General features: G+C 41.6%; 1 long non-coding RNA gene across 1 annotated transcript in view; it reads left to right on the forward strand.

Moving 5' to 3' along the window:
• Positions 1-552: 552 nt before the first annotated feature.
• Positions 553-12,261, forward strand: part of LOC149180568 (uncharacterized) — a 30,881-nt gene continuing 19,172 nt past the window's right edge. Inside the window, exons 1-2 of the long non-coding RNA XR_016256938.1 lie at positions 553-880; positions 1,482-1,604. This is a non-coding gene — a long non-coding RNA (uncharacterized LOC149180568). The remainder of the gene's footprint in view (positions 881-1,481; positions 1,605-12,261) is intronic.

Genomic DNA, 12,261 nt, shown 5'->3' on the forward strand with positions numbered 1-12,261 from the left:
AAATAATAATAAATCAATTTTACATTCATTGCCGAGTCTGACATCAAATTGGTGAATGAGACCTTTTAAACTACTTGGTCTTCCCATAACGAGATTTCATGACTTGTACATCTTTGTAATTTGTTTTACAAATATGTATTAGTCTTTAACTCTCCTCATGGGACGACCGAGTGGTTGGCAAAATATGATGTTATCCCTTCCACCAAGTTTCAAATCCCATGAGGGGACATCTTTGACCCGTTGTGATAAAGTAAGTTAAATATGATGTTATCCCTTCCACCAAGTTTCAAATCCCATGAGGGGACATCTTTGACCCGTTGTGATAAAGTAAGTTTAACGAATAAACTCCTCCACTCGTGATAAAGTAAGTTTAACGAATAGACTCCTCCACCCGGGATAAAGTAAATTTAATGAATAGACTCCTCCATCCTAGACTCCGCAAATAAAACATTAAAAAATACGCTACATAGGTTATAAATTGGGTAATATTTAGGAAGCGCCGAAAGCGTTGGCCCACTCATGAAGCCTTAGCTTTATCTATGAATTTTTCTTCATCCCAAATTCGATTAGCCTATGACTTTAAGCCTACGGTCGTGTATGGCCACATATATGCTTTGGACTGGAAGAGATTCGTGTGTCCAAAACAGAAATATTCTCAGAAAATTGATGAGGAAAAGACAAGGTAACTATTCTCAGAAAATTGATGAGGAAAAGACAAGGTAACTCTGCGAGCACTTGCAGCCAGGTAGACGAATTTGATCTTGGGTAGGTGAGTGCGTAAGATGATAGTAGTTGATCTTTCCTGCTCCGTCCATCGATCTGTCTGTATGGCGAATCGGCTAAGGGGTGCTCTATTTGGCGCACGGCCCTTCAAATCTGGGTGGGTACATGCAAACCCCAAATTTCCAGATGTCAGTGAAATGTTTGACGCATTTGCGTTTCAATTTTGTTTTGAAAAGGTTGGTGGGTTGTTTGATCACAATTGTTTTAGGCTGACAACTCTTCCGAGAAAATTTGGTAAAAAACGAAACTATTTAGTCTCTTACTCTTCTGGCTTGGAATTTTTTAACCTGTTCTGATAATTTTGATAGGTGGGCTAAAAGAATTAATTGAAAAAAACATTATTGTTTCACCCTTCTAGGTGGGAAACTTAACAAGTAACTTTGTGTGATTGTGCACAAAGAACTAAATAATAACCTGTTACTGTCATGTGTTACCATTAGAAACTCTCCTGATATCTTCGGTCGATTTTTTTGAAAAGCATTTATTTAGAAAATTTTAGCTTGTTGTCTTGGGACTTGGGATTTATACCCTAGTTGATTCGACCGGCCACATCCCTTGCAATGGCCTTGCTTTCCTGCAGGCAAATTCAATCATCTTTATGTGCATCAGTTTTTATTGGATATATGCCTGTGTAATCAAATGAAATTCAAATAAAATGAAATTCAAATTCTCAAGGCTGGTAGGAATGGTGGATGCAGGGATGGGCTCAGTAGCAGGTCGGTTCCACCTGCTGATCAGTTGCAGTTGAGAGTGGTCCTATACACGGAGATTTGGATGACGAAATTACTGGCCTGTACCACAAAGTTTCACAGTTAAAATATGTAAGTCGGTTATATCAATGTGGTTTTCTGATCAAGAAAAGGTAGAATTGCAGAATTGCCAGTTAAAAATTCTTGAATTTCCTGCCACCATATGGTATATCGAGAATTTACTACACTACAAACCTGTTAACTACATATGCTATGTAAAATATGTAATATATAATGTAATTGTTTGAAATATTCTTCTGATATTCGATGTGTTTGGGAGGATCCTGATAACCTAAGCTATCTAGATGGTTGAGGACCTTCGACCATGCTTCCGGCACGGCTTTTAAATTGGGATAGTCGTTATAATATATATACATGATTCTCTTTTGGGCATTGGAGTCTCCTTTTCTTGTTGTGACATTACTTTTTCTGACCAGTAGACTAAATCTGTTTATCTATCAGTATGATTTGATATTCAGAAATCTTGACTTCTGTTGGTCTACTAGTTGACTGTCAGGTTTGGTCAGACAACCCTTCTATCAAGTAATTCTGCAAAGACAGTAACAAATTTTTCTTAGTTTTCCTCTCTGTTTTGATTATTTCCTCAGGTCACCAGTTCATTTGCAGAAGGCATGTTGGTGTAATTCATCAAGGTCAAGTCCAGAGCACGTAGAGCAACCTAGATCTATCTTAAGTCCGGATCTATCAAGCACCGAGAGGGATCAAATCTCTTTTGCTTTGAAAAAAGAGGTTTGCACCTTGAGAGATTTGATCCTTTTTGGCACTTGATAGATTTGAAGTTAAGATGGATCTAGACTGGTATTCCATATGAGAATATACATGTTTTGGTCCTTGAGAGACTGTCAGACAACAAGGCTGAAAACCATTACAAGGATATACTCATGATGATCTCAACATGTTATTATGCAGGAATTGAACTTGGGTAGTGAGGATAAGAACATTTCTCCCCACCACCTAAGCTACATCCAATTGACGTGTGTGTGTGAGGAATATGCATGTTTCGGTCCTCGAGGGACTCTCAGACAACAAGGCTCAATGTAAAAAATCCACGAAATTCTGCAAATGTTAATATGAACAATCTGAAACTAATTTCTTTTCATATAGACACATAATTTCTCTACTTATTTGCAGCAGAATAGGAACAAAAATAAATACACAACGACATAATTCAGCAATACAATTTTTATCTAACTAGGAAATCCCTCTGCTTGATTGAGAATTTTATTGATAGAAAATGAGCAACAAATCTCTTACAATACAACTTTGTATCACTAGAAACCAATCTGGCTTTCTCTCCTTGTCCTAAGCTTGAAACACCTGCAAGACCCTTGATCTGCTTCCCTCAATCTATGTGCATAAGTTGCTCTTATTTAATTAGTAAATAGCTCCTAATTGCTAGTGCAATTGCCAAAGGGAAAAATAGCCTTGACCAATCTGTGCACAAGCTCCTCTTGCACACTACTACTCTAACAAGCTCACACACAAACATGTGCTCTCTATTACTTTGTTTCACCAACTCGTGTTCACAAAACAATTGAATAATTCTGTGCCTTGGTCCTCCTTATAAGCTTTTCGAATAGGCTAAATCTGGCAAGTTTTTATTTTAGGATTTGATTTGTAATTGATGAGTGAACTAACTCATGCACCTTGTCCTGCCTCAAATTATAAGTTGAAACTCACTTGTTTGTCTTTTCCCAAAAATAACTTGCACTAGAAGACAACAAATTGAGCCTTCTATTCCACGCATAAGTCAAACTGCTTCATGAATTGTCCTAACTTATAGAAACTCGACCTAATTTTTAGGAATTTGTTCTTAAATTTTAGGAACTCGTCCTAAATTTTAGGAACTCGTCCTAAATTTTAGGAACTCGTGCATGCTAAGGAAAACTACTTCTTGGTCTCTTTGACTAAGGCACAAGTCAGAGAAGGACCTTTCTCGCTACTATTTTCAACGACCCCTCTTAGCGAAGAAGGTGCTTTTGGAAGAACCTCGTGCGCCTGGATCTATCTCCAAAACTACCACATTCTCCGCTGTTGCAGTTGCTCCCTCTGAACTAGAAGACTTCCCTGCTTTCTTCTACGGACCCTGATCTGAAGACTCGTTCTTTCCCACCATGTTCTACGAGTCCATAAGTCCCATGTACCTTGTGTACCTCTGTGGTTGCTTCCTCTGGTTGGAAGTGATATTGGAAGATTCAACTCTCTTATGATCTCCATTAACCAAATCCTCTGCCCACTTGACTCGAACTCGCCCTATACTGGGAGTCTTTAATTGAGTAGTTGCCTCCACTCACCTTGGGCTATGCTCCTCATCATCCTGCTGGTCAGCCCAACTTCCAACTAGCTTAGACTCAAACTTAGATATTGGTTGAGGCTCCATCTTGAGAGCTCTTTCCTACTCTCGCTCGACCATCACATCTCTACTCTTAGCTCTCCTTGCCTTGTTGCTCAAGGTTGCACTTGTCTCTACCTGCAACTTGTAGAGATTCTTCAATCTCACACCTATTTGTTTCTTGTTAATTTTTCATAGGGCTATATTGTTCTTTTCTTTGATAATTGCATTTCTTCATTAACACCTGAAGTTCACCCCATAACATCAAAAACATTATTCAGATTTACATCATTATTCATCATCATATGCAACTATGTAGAAAGAAAAATACCATCATCATCAATGCAGCAGAACATAAAGGATCATTAGAAGAAAAGCATTCACACATAGAGACACCAAGATTGGTTGGAGACTAGGGCAAAATCACTATGGGGAAACCCTTGCAAATTTTTCTTCTTATAGATTGTCATCAAATGATTCAACAAAAGAGAGTACAATGATCCATATCTTCATCTATGCAGCTAACCAACAAAAACAACTGCAACATCCATGAAATAAACCCAACAAAACTTATACTCTAAAACACTGATTCTGAAGTTTGTACTGAATTTTCACTAACTGTAGTCAATTGCCGAACCCTGTGGTCACAGAGCGAGATCTTCAGACAACTGAAATTTCATCTTTTAGTTACTGGTTGCATGGAGGAGGAGTCATTTGAGCAACTATAGCTTCGTGGTCGCTCTCTGAAGCACAACGACTGTGGTCGGATCGACCCAGATTTGTTTCTAAGCTTCGGTCGCACCCTTCAAGACGTTATGCGAGCGACTATAGCAGCATAGTCGCACCCTTAAGCCTGGCGAGCGAGCGACTAGGGCTGGATCTAGTCTATGGTGAGCGAGCGATTGTGTCTGTGAAAACCTTAACTCCCGGTCACATGCACAATGAGTTGTCTGTGCGACTGGAAGGCTCCAGTCGCACGCATGAGCCTATGTGAGAGCGACTGTGGTTGAGATCCTTCTGCTCTATCCCTGCTACTATGACCAAAAACCCTAGATTTGAAATGCGAGCTTCGGACCCTACAATTAAACCTCAGAGTGAACCTATTCCTCCGCGGACGAACCTCATACTTGTGTGAGCCAAAAACAAGATAGAAGAGTGTCTCAGGATTGTGTCTAAATGAGGTAGAGGGAACTTGTATTTATAGCCTTCCAAGAGGGTCCACTTTGCTTTAGGGCCGACCTTATCAAATATGCACATGTGGGATATTATTCATAAATATTAAATACACTTTCTTTTATCCGATTTGAGTGATCTTTAAGCCGATTTTGGTCCTCTTGAAAAGAGGAATTAAATGCAATTATTATCTCCATCAAGTGAGCTGTCCAAAGTGGAATTTTGACTGCAGTTGCATATTTTTAACTCTTCTTACATCCAAAAGATAAGTGTTAGAGGTATACCTTACCTCTGCTGAAGATTATGTCATATCCTTTGTCCTCAAGGGTAGCTACCGAAACAAGATTTTGCCTTAATCCTGGAACATAGAGGACATCTTTGAGATGAAGAGGATTACCTAACTCCCTCTGAAAACTGACAATACCAACTCCTCTAGCTGCACACTGATCATCATCTCCTAGCTCAATTTGAAATTGCATGTCCTTCTCTTTTAAGTGGCTAAAAATCTGCTTGTTCCCAGTCATGTGGAAGGATGCTCCTAACTGAACACATATGGCAAGTACTTTGCCTCCTCTCCTGTTGATCACTGCAACTTTTTCTACTTCAGAATGCATGCATCTCCAATCATCAAAACTGTCACTATCAGTCTCTCTTTGGTTGCTCCAAGAAGATTGAACATAGGTTACTCAAACTGCCCACACACACAATCAACACCTTGATTGATCTAGGGCTGCCAAGCACTGCTGTTCATCACCTATGAACAAACCTCCATTGTTTCCTTGATTTTGCCCACTAACCTCCACTTCAAGACATCCCAACCTATAGTCGCAACGCCCATTGTTCTTTCCACGATCTGAACTAGGTCTTGACCTCTTTTCTTCTCTGAACTAGACCACATAGGGAGTGTCTTATGGAACTGTTCTTGCATAGGAAATAAGTCTCAACTAGGGCATCAAGGACTACCCACATATTAGTATTCTAATAGCCTTTAGATCACTGAACTAGGGTTAGATAAACCACTGTCAGTTTCCCTAATTTACAGCTCTCCATCACTTTGCAACAACGAACTTGGAAAGACAATCCCTTACCTCTTTAAGATGTATTCTTCTGTCCTGAAAGAACTCAAATTTGAGCACTTATTTGACCTTTCCTTTTAGGATTCCTGAACAACTACAAGAGTGCCCTACCTTTGGCCCCCAAAACAATGCTAAAAAATTGCGTTATTTCCCTCATACAGACCCTCATCTCCTGCGCTAGTCTGCTAGAGTATGCGACCCTCTTTCCTGCAAGAAACTAGGACTTTACAACCCTTCAATACACTGCTCAGAGGGGTCTTGACCCTCTTCTTAAAACCAGAACTTATGTGGCCCGCAACACATAGGAAATCTGCCCATAATTTGTGCCCAAAACTTCCAAACAAACTCGACCAACATCCTGCTCCTACACGACCAGACCAAAACTAGGTAAACATAACTAATTGTGAAAATTCCAAACTGCAATCCTATTGTAGCCACTGATATTATTTCTCCTAATTGTTAATTAATTAACAATTTATTGCTACGACAAAATATCGAAATAAATACATTGCAACCTTCACAAATTAAACTGCGGAAAATAATAGCGTTGGAAACTGAGAAACATGCTAGCACACACACATAAAAATTTACACAATTATTTTTGGACAAATGTCCAGGGAAAAACCCAACTTGGGAAAACCGGTGCAGCGACTTAGGGTTTTATATTATAAAGCAACAGTTAAATTCTGAGTACAATATGGATGTCGAAAACTGGCAATCCATAGCAAGAAAATCTGGCTAAAATTATCTAAGGGAATTTTCCTTCTTCCACAGGGAACCCTGACATAACGCTGCTTTAGAAAACGCATCCTCTTGGACCCTCTGCGCAAGCCCCTTTGACGTCTAGCCTGAAATTGCCTCTGATCAAGTCGTTCTGCCTGTCTTTGCTGAGGAAAATGATTCTTTGGCCTTTTGGAAGACTTTCCTGGCCTTTGGAAGCTGAATTAATTTTTACCACAGTTAAATCGAATTGCCCTCTGAAGTTGACTGCACAATCCTTAGTGTTACCTCACTGGGAATAACTTGACCTCTTGTTGTTGCCTCTCCGGATATCGAAAACATCCTCCAGATCACTATCCCTGCCCCTCTCTGTCTCTGCTTCCTTCTGAAGCTCGAACTTTTCCAGCAAATGCAGGCTCTCTGGAAAAATTGAACTCTCCAAGGAAATCGAACTCCACAAGTGTCTCAAGTGATCTCTCCATCACCACATCGACCTCCTCTTATCATCCTCTGTTGGAGCACCAACGACCAAAATTAAAACATAGTCGATGACTAGGATCATCTCTAGATCGATCCGTGTGAGTTTCTAGATGATTCTTGCCTTGACTTAATTAATACTGATTAATTAACCATATTCCCTAAGTTTAGACTTAGGAAATATTTAAAAACTGGTTAATAATCTAATTAAGTCATTTCTAGGCGAAATTTCCTGAAATGATTTCTAGGTTTTGGAGATCTCATGTATTCTAGCCTCTCCACAACATTTCAAGGCTAGAACACATCCGATGCTATGAAAATTAACACTCCCTCTTAGCGAGGAATGTGTTCTAGTGTTGCAGTCCCTACCACAACACCCTGTTTCTGCATTATCTCTTGTCACACTGCTGATGTCTCGCCATACTGCCCACCAACCACTGCGCAACTGTCACTCTGGTACTGACTGCATCAACTGCCATTGATCCATTTTGCTACTGAATACTGTGGGCCCCTGTACTTAGGTACTGATCCATGAGGTGGACTCCTCAAGGACCTTGCCCAAATCTCTGTAGCTCTCTGGGGCTACAACTCCAAGTCACCCCACCTCATTCCTGGAGGTATATCAGCAAACATGGTGAAGTCTTCCTCCAACCTAGAGGAAAGCCTATCGATCTCTGCTGAAGATTCCTGTTGGTCATGCTTCTCCTCCTTGTCCTTTTTCTTGATGGACATTAGGTACTGTAGTGATCGAGCTCACCACACCCGAAGCATTTGACTTTTGACAGGTCCTTCTTCTTCTTCCTCTGCTCCCCCCCTCTCTCATTGGGACCCTTAGACGCGAGGACCACATTCTCCTCCTTCACCGTCTTCGATCCGCTGCTACCACTGATGGAACTCTTTAGAAGAGCTTGCCTCAATTCCTCCTGCTGCAAGTCAGCCCACATCTTGTCCCACTCTCGTAACATGTCTCTGCCCAATATGCTCTGGACAAAGACTTGCCAATCGTCGGAGACACTGTTGAGTGCTAATCTCACTAGCTCTGTGGGTTGAGGCACTGCCCCAACAACTGGTCCCAGACCTCCTGAATCTTGGTGAGGAAGGGGTCTATGCCTTCTCTTTATGCATCCGGATGAGCCTCAACTTCTCCTCGAGGTACATCTTCTGTTGCTCAGAAGTACCCTGATATAACGCCGAGAGAGCATCCCACATATGTTTGGCAATATCTTTGCTAGCTATATGCAAGACTATATGATCATGGACTCCATCTAGGATCAATCGCTTCGCCCGTGCCATCTCCTTTCGGTACTCTTTCAGCTGATTTTTATCCTGAGGAACTGTGTTAAAATTGGCAACTAGGGCCAAACTCCATGTGGGTCATCTTATTAATGGAAGCTGATAGTTTTCTTGGATCCCTCTCATCGGGAGGTGTAGGATTGATCTAAAGATCATTCGATTCCGATAAGTATTCGTGGAGATATGAATTTATTTGTGTTATTGGACAATTCGTCAAGGTCGGCCAGCAACCAAATAAACCCCACTTGTGCTCAACGTTTTAGTATAAATACAGGTGGCCTTCAAGTCATTTCAACATACTTGGGATCTCTTCCTCTATACTTGTCCTTGGGTTTTAGTAGGAGGAAAGATCCTAAGGGATAACGCTACCATAATCCAGAGTGTAGAAGCCGGAACTGTCGGGAAAAGCCGGAAGTGCCGGGAAAAGCCGGAACTGCCAGGACTGTCGGAACTGCTGGGAATTGCCGGAACTGCCAAGAATAGCTGGAATTGCCGGGAATAGCCAAAACTGCCGGGAATTGCCAGAACTGTCGAGAATAGCCGGAATTGTTGGAATTGTCGGGAATAGCCGGAATTGCCGGGAACAGACGGAACTGCCAGAACAACTGGGAATGCTGATGAAGAGGGCAGAAGTCAAAACTGTCGGAACTGTCGGAACTGTTGGGAATAGCCGGAAAAGTCGGAGCTGCTAGAACTGCCTGGAAAAGCCGGAACTGCCGGGAATAGCTGGAATTGTCGGAAGTGCCATGAAAAGCCGGAACTTTCGAGAATAGCCGGAACTGCCGGAACTATCGGGAACAACCGGAACTGCTGGGAACTACCAGAACAGCTGGAGCATCTGTCTCCGAAGGAGAGCAGCATGCAAGGGACAACTAACTAACATTGGGACAATTGTATTGTACTTAGCAGCAAATACACCAAGCATGCAATGTTACAGCTAGCATGCAAGGGACAACTAGCATGCAATAACAAGCATGCTAAGGACAACAAACATGCTAGGGACAACAAGCAAGCAAGGGACAACAAGCAGGCAAGGTGCAGCCAACAGATAGGTTAGTATGGCAACATGGTGCAACAATGGCACATAATGCAGTACAGTGATGGGTATAGTCATGATTAATGAAGCGTGATGAGATACAACATAGTGATGATGGGTGCAGCATGGTGCAGCACGGTGAGGTGCAGCATGATGATGAAATGCAGCACAACGATAGGTGAAGGAGTCACCTTGGAGAATCAGTTGAAGCAGCATGTCTTCAACTCATCTCATGTATCATCTTCTTAGAGATGATCTATGCTATTATCTAGATAAGTCAAAGTGTTGACTTCTGTTGTAAACGTACTATCTCTCTTTCTCTCTCTGCTGAACTATTAAAGAACATATAAGAATTGATCAAGGGTTTCCCCACATTGGGGTTTGTCCTTGGCTAGCGCCACATCTTGTGTCCTCTTGTCTTGGCTTGTCTTCTGCGATTTATGTTTATGTTCTATTTGCAGTTTACTTTAATGCTGATGTGATTGCTAATCTGGAAAAGATATTGAGCTAACTGTGAAAATTGAAATAAATTTCTCTAAGCATAGAACATACCTAAAATTAACATGGTATCGGAGCTGAGGTGAAGACAATGCCCAAGCAAGAGTGAAAGAGCAATCACCGAAGACAGTTGGGAAAGGACAGAAGGCTCAGTGGATTCCTCATCCCTCTTCAAATTCACCAAGGGTGAAGTCGAAGTAGAGAATATTATCAGAATGGTGCAGCAGAAGTTTCTGATGGCCTACCTAAAGATCACTTCAATGGGAAGTCCGGATCTAAGGGTGGAAGGAAAGACAGATGCCTTGGTTGTAATAAGTTCGACCATTATGCGAAGGAGTGTCCGAATGGCAGAAACACATCTCTTGATGAAGATACCAATCATTCCAGGGACATCTTCAATGATCAAAGGAATGACAGGTAATGTAGGTCATCAAGGAGATGGCTGACTCTTCAAAGAAAGCAAGGAACCCTAGGTATGAAGAATCAAATATTGTTTTTGATAAGATAAAGAAGCATTATCTTATATTGGCCCTCTCCTTCAGATTCTTTGGGAATCTGGGAATTTGGCTTATTGATTGTAGTGCTTCAAGGGACTTCATCGGATAGAAGGGTGCACTCTCTAATCTGGTAGAGATGGAAACAATCGTGGGATTATACTTGGAGCCAATGCCACCTATCCCGGAAAGGGTGTAGGGAATGTTACCCCTCAATTGAATGAGGGTAACTCGATTCATTTACAGAATCTCTTTTATGTACCTTATTGCAAGAAGAACCTGGTGTCCATTTCAGCAATGGAAGTCAAAGGTTACGAGGTGGCACTCATCGATGGAAAAGTACGTGTTTGAAAATAGAATTTTCAAAGATGTTTTTGAGTTCAGGGTTGTATCAAGTTGCAGGAAGTCCACTGGGGACCATGTCCATTGACACATAGCACCAGAGTTTTGTGAGTCAGATGGTGACAGGGATGCCTTAATTCAAAAAGAGCATGAAAGTACATGTTTGAGATGTATTGAAGGAAAATATTACAAGGGGACCATTCCCCTCATGTAGCAGGTCCACAGGTTTGGAACAACCCGAGGGGTTTGACATTGATGATCAGGAATCTCACGTATGCAGGTGGAAGAAAGTGCTATATGGCTTGAAGCAAAACTCCACGGGCGTAGTATGAGAGGATTGATAGTTGTCAGATGAAGCTGAGATTCACTAAGAGCGAAGCTGATCCAAACCATTGTTTGAAGGTTGTGGATGATAGACCTCTCATAGCAGCACCTTATGAGGACGACCTATTTTTGACAGGTGCAGACCCTCTCATTTGCAGAAGTAAGAGGGAGTTGGATTTCGGATGTGGAATGATAAACTGCAAGCCTGTGACTACCTCGAGGATCTTAACTTTAAGAAGTTATATGGTAGTGATGTCGAACCAAATTTGGGAAATGCCTCTGAGTTTCATAAACTCATTCGCGTTGATGTTCTTGGTGAACTTCTGTCCGGACATATGTTTTGCAGTTAGCATGGTGAGCTCATATTTGGTTGAGCCTCACTAGATTGGTGCCAAGAATCTTGTGAGATATCTTCGGGGCACAATCTCTCATGGATTGAGATACGCTGCCGGAAATATGAAACTGCATGATTATTCGAATGCTGACTGGGTAGGCAGTGTGGAGGATCACTAGAGCACTTCTTAGTGCTGGTTCTCTTTGGATTCCGCTTCGATATCATGGATGACCAGGAAGCAGAAGTCGGTTGCTATAAGCACCGCCGAGACCGAATACATAGCTACGAGTATGATCTTGTGTGACGCTGCATAGTTGCAGAAGCTCTTAAGTGAGCTGTTTGTACACATGATGAATACCACTGTGATTCTCTGTGACAACCAGAGGGGGGATTTGATTATTGAGGAATCCCGTATTCGATGATTGCTCCAGCAGATAGACATCAGATACTGCCTTATTTGGGATATGGTAAGTTGATGAGCGAGTAGGCTCCATCGCATTGAGACTGATGTATAGGTCATAGACATTTTGTCAAAGCCCCGGGAAAAGGTCAAATATGTGACTTTTCCGAACGACTTGGAGTCATTGAGAGACCTTCTTATAAGGGTCC

Source organism: Pinus tabuliformis, chromosome 3_2, assembly GCF_031772625.1.
Source record: "Pinus tabuliformis cultivar Carrire ecotype Pingquan chromosome 3_2, CPIR1, whole genome shotgun sequence".
Classification (NCBI taxonomy): Eukaryota; Viridiplantae; Streptophyta; class Pinopsida; order Pinales; family Pinaceae; genus Pinus; species Pinus tabuliformis.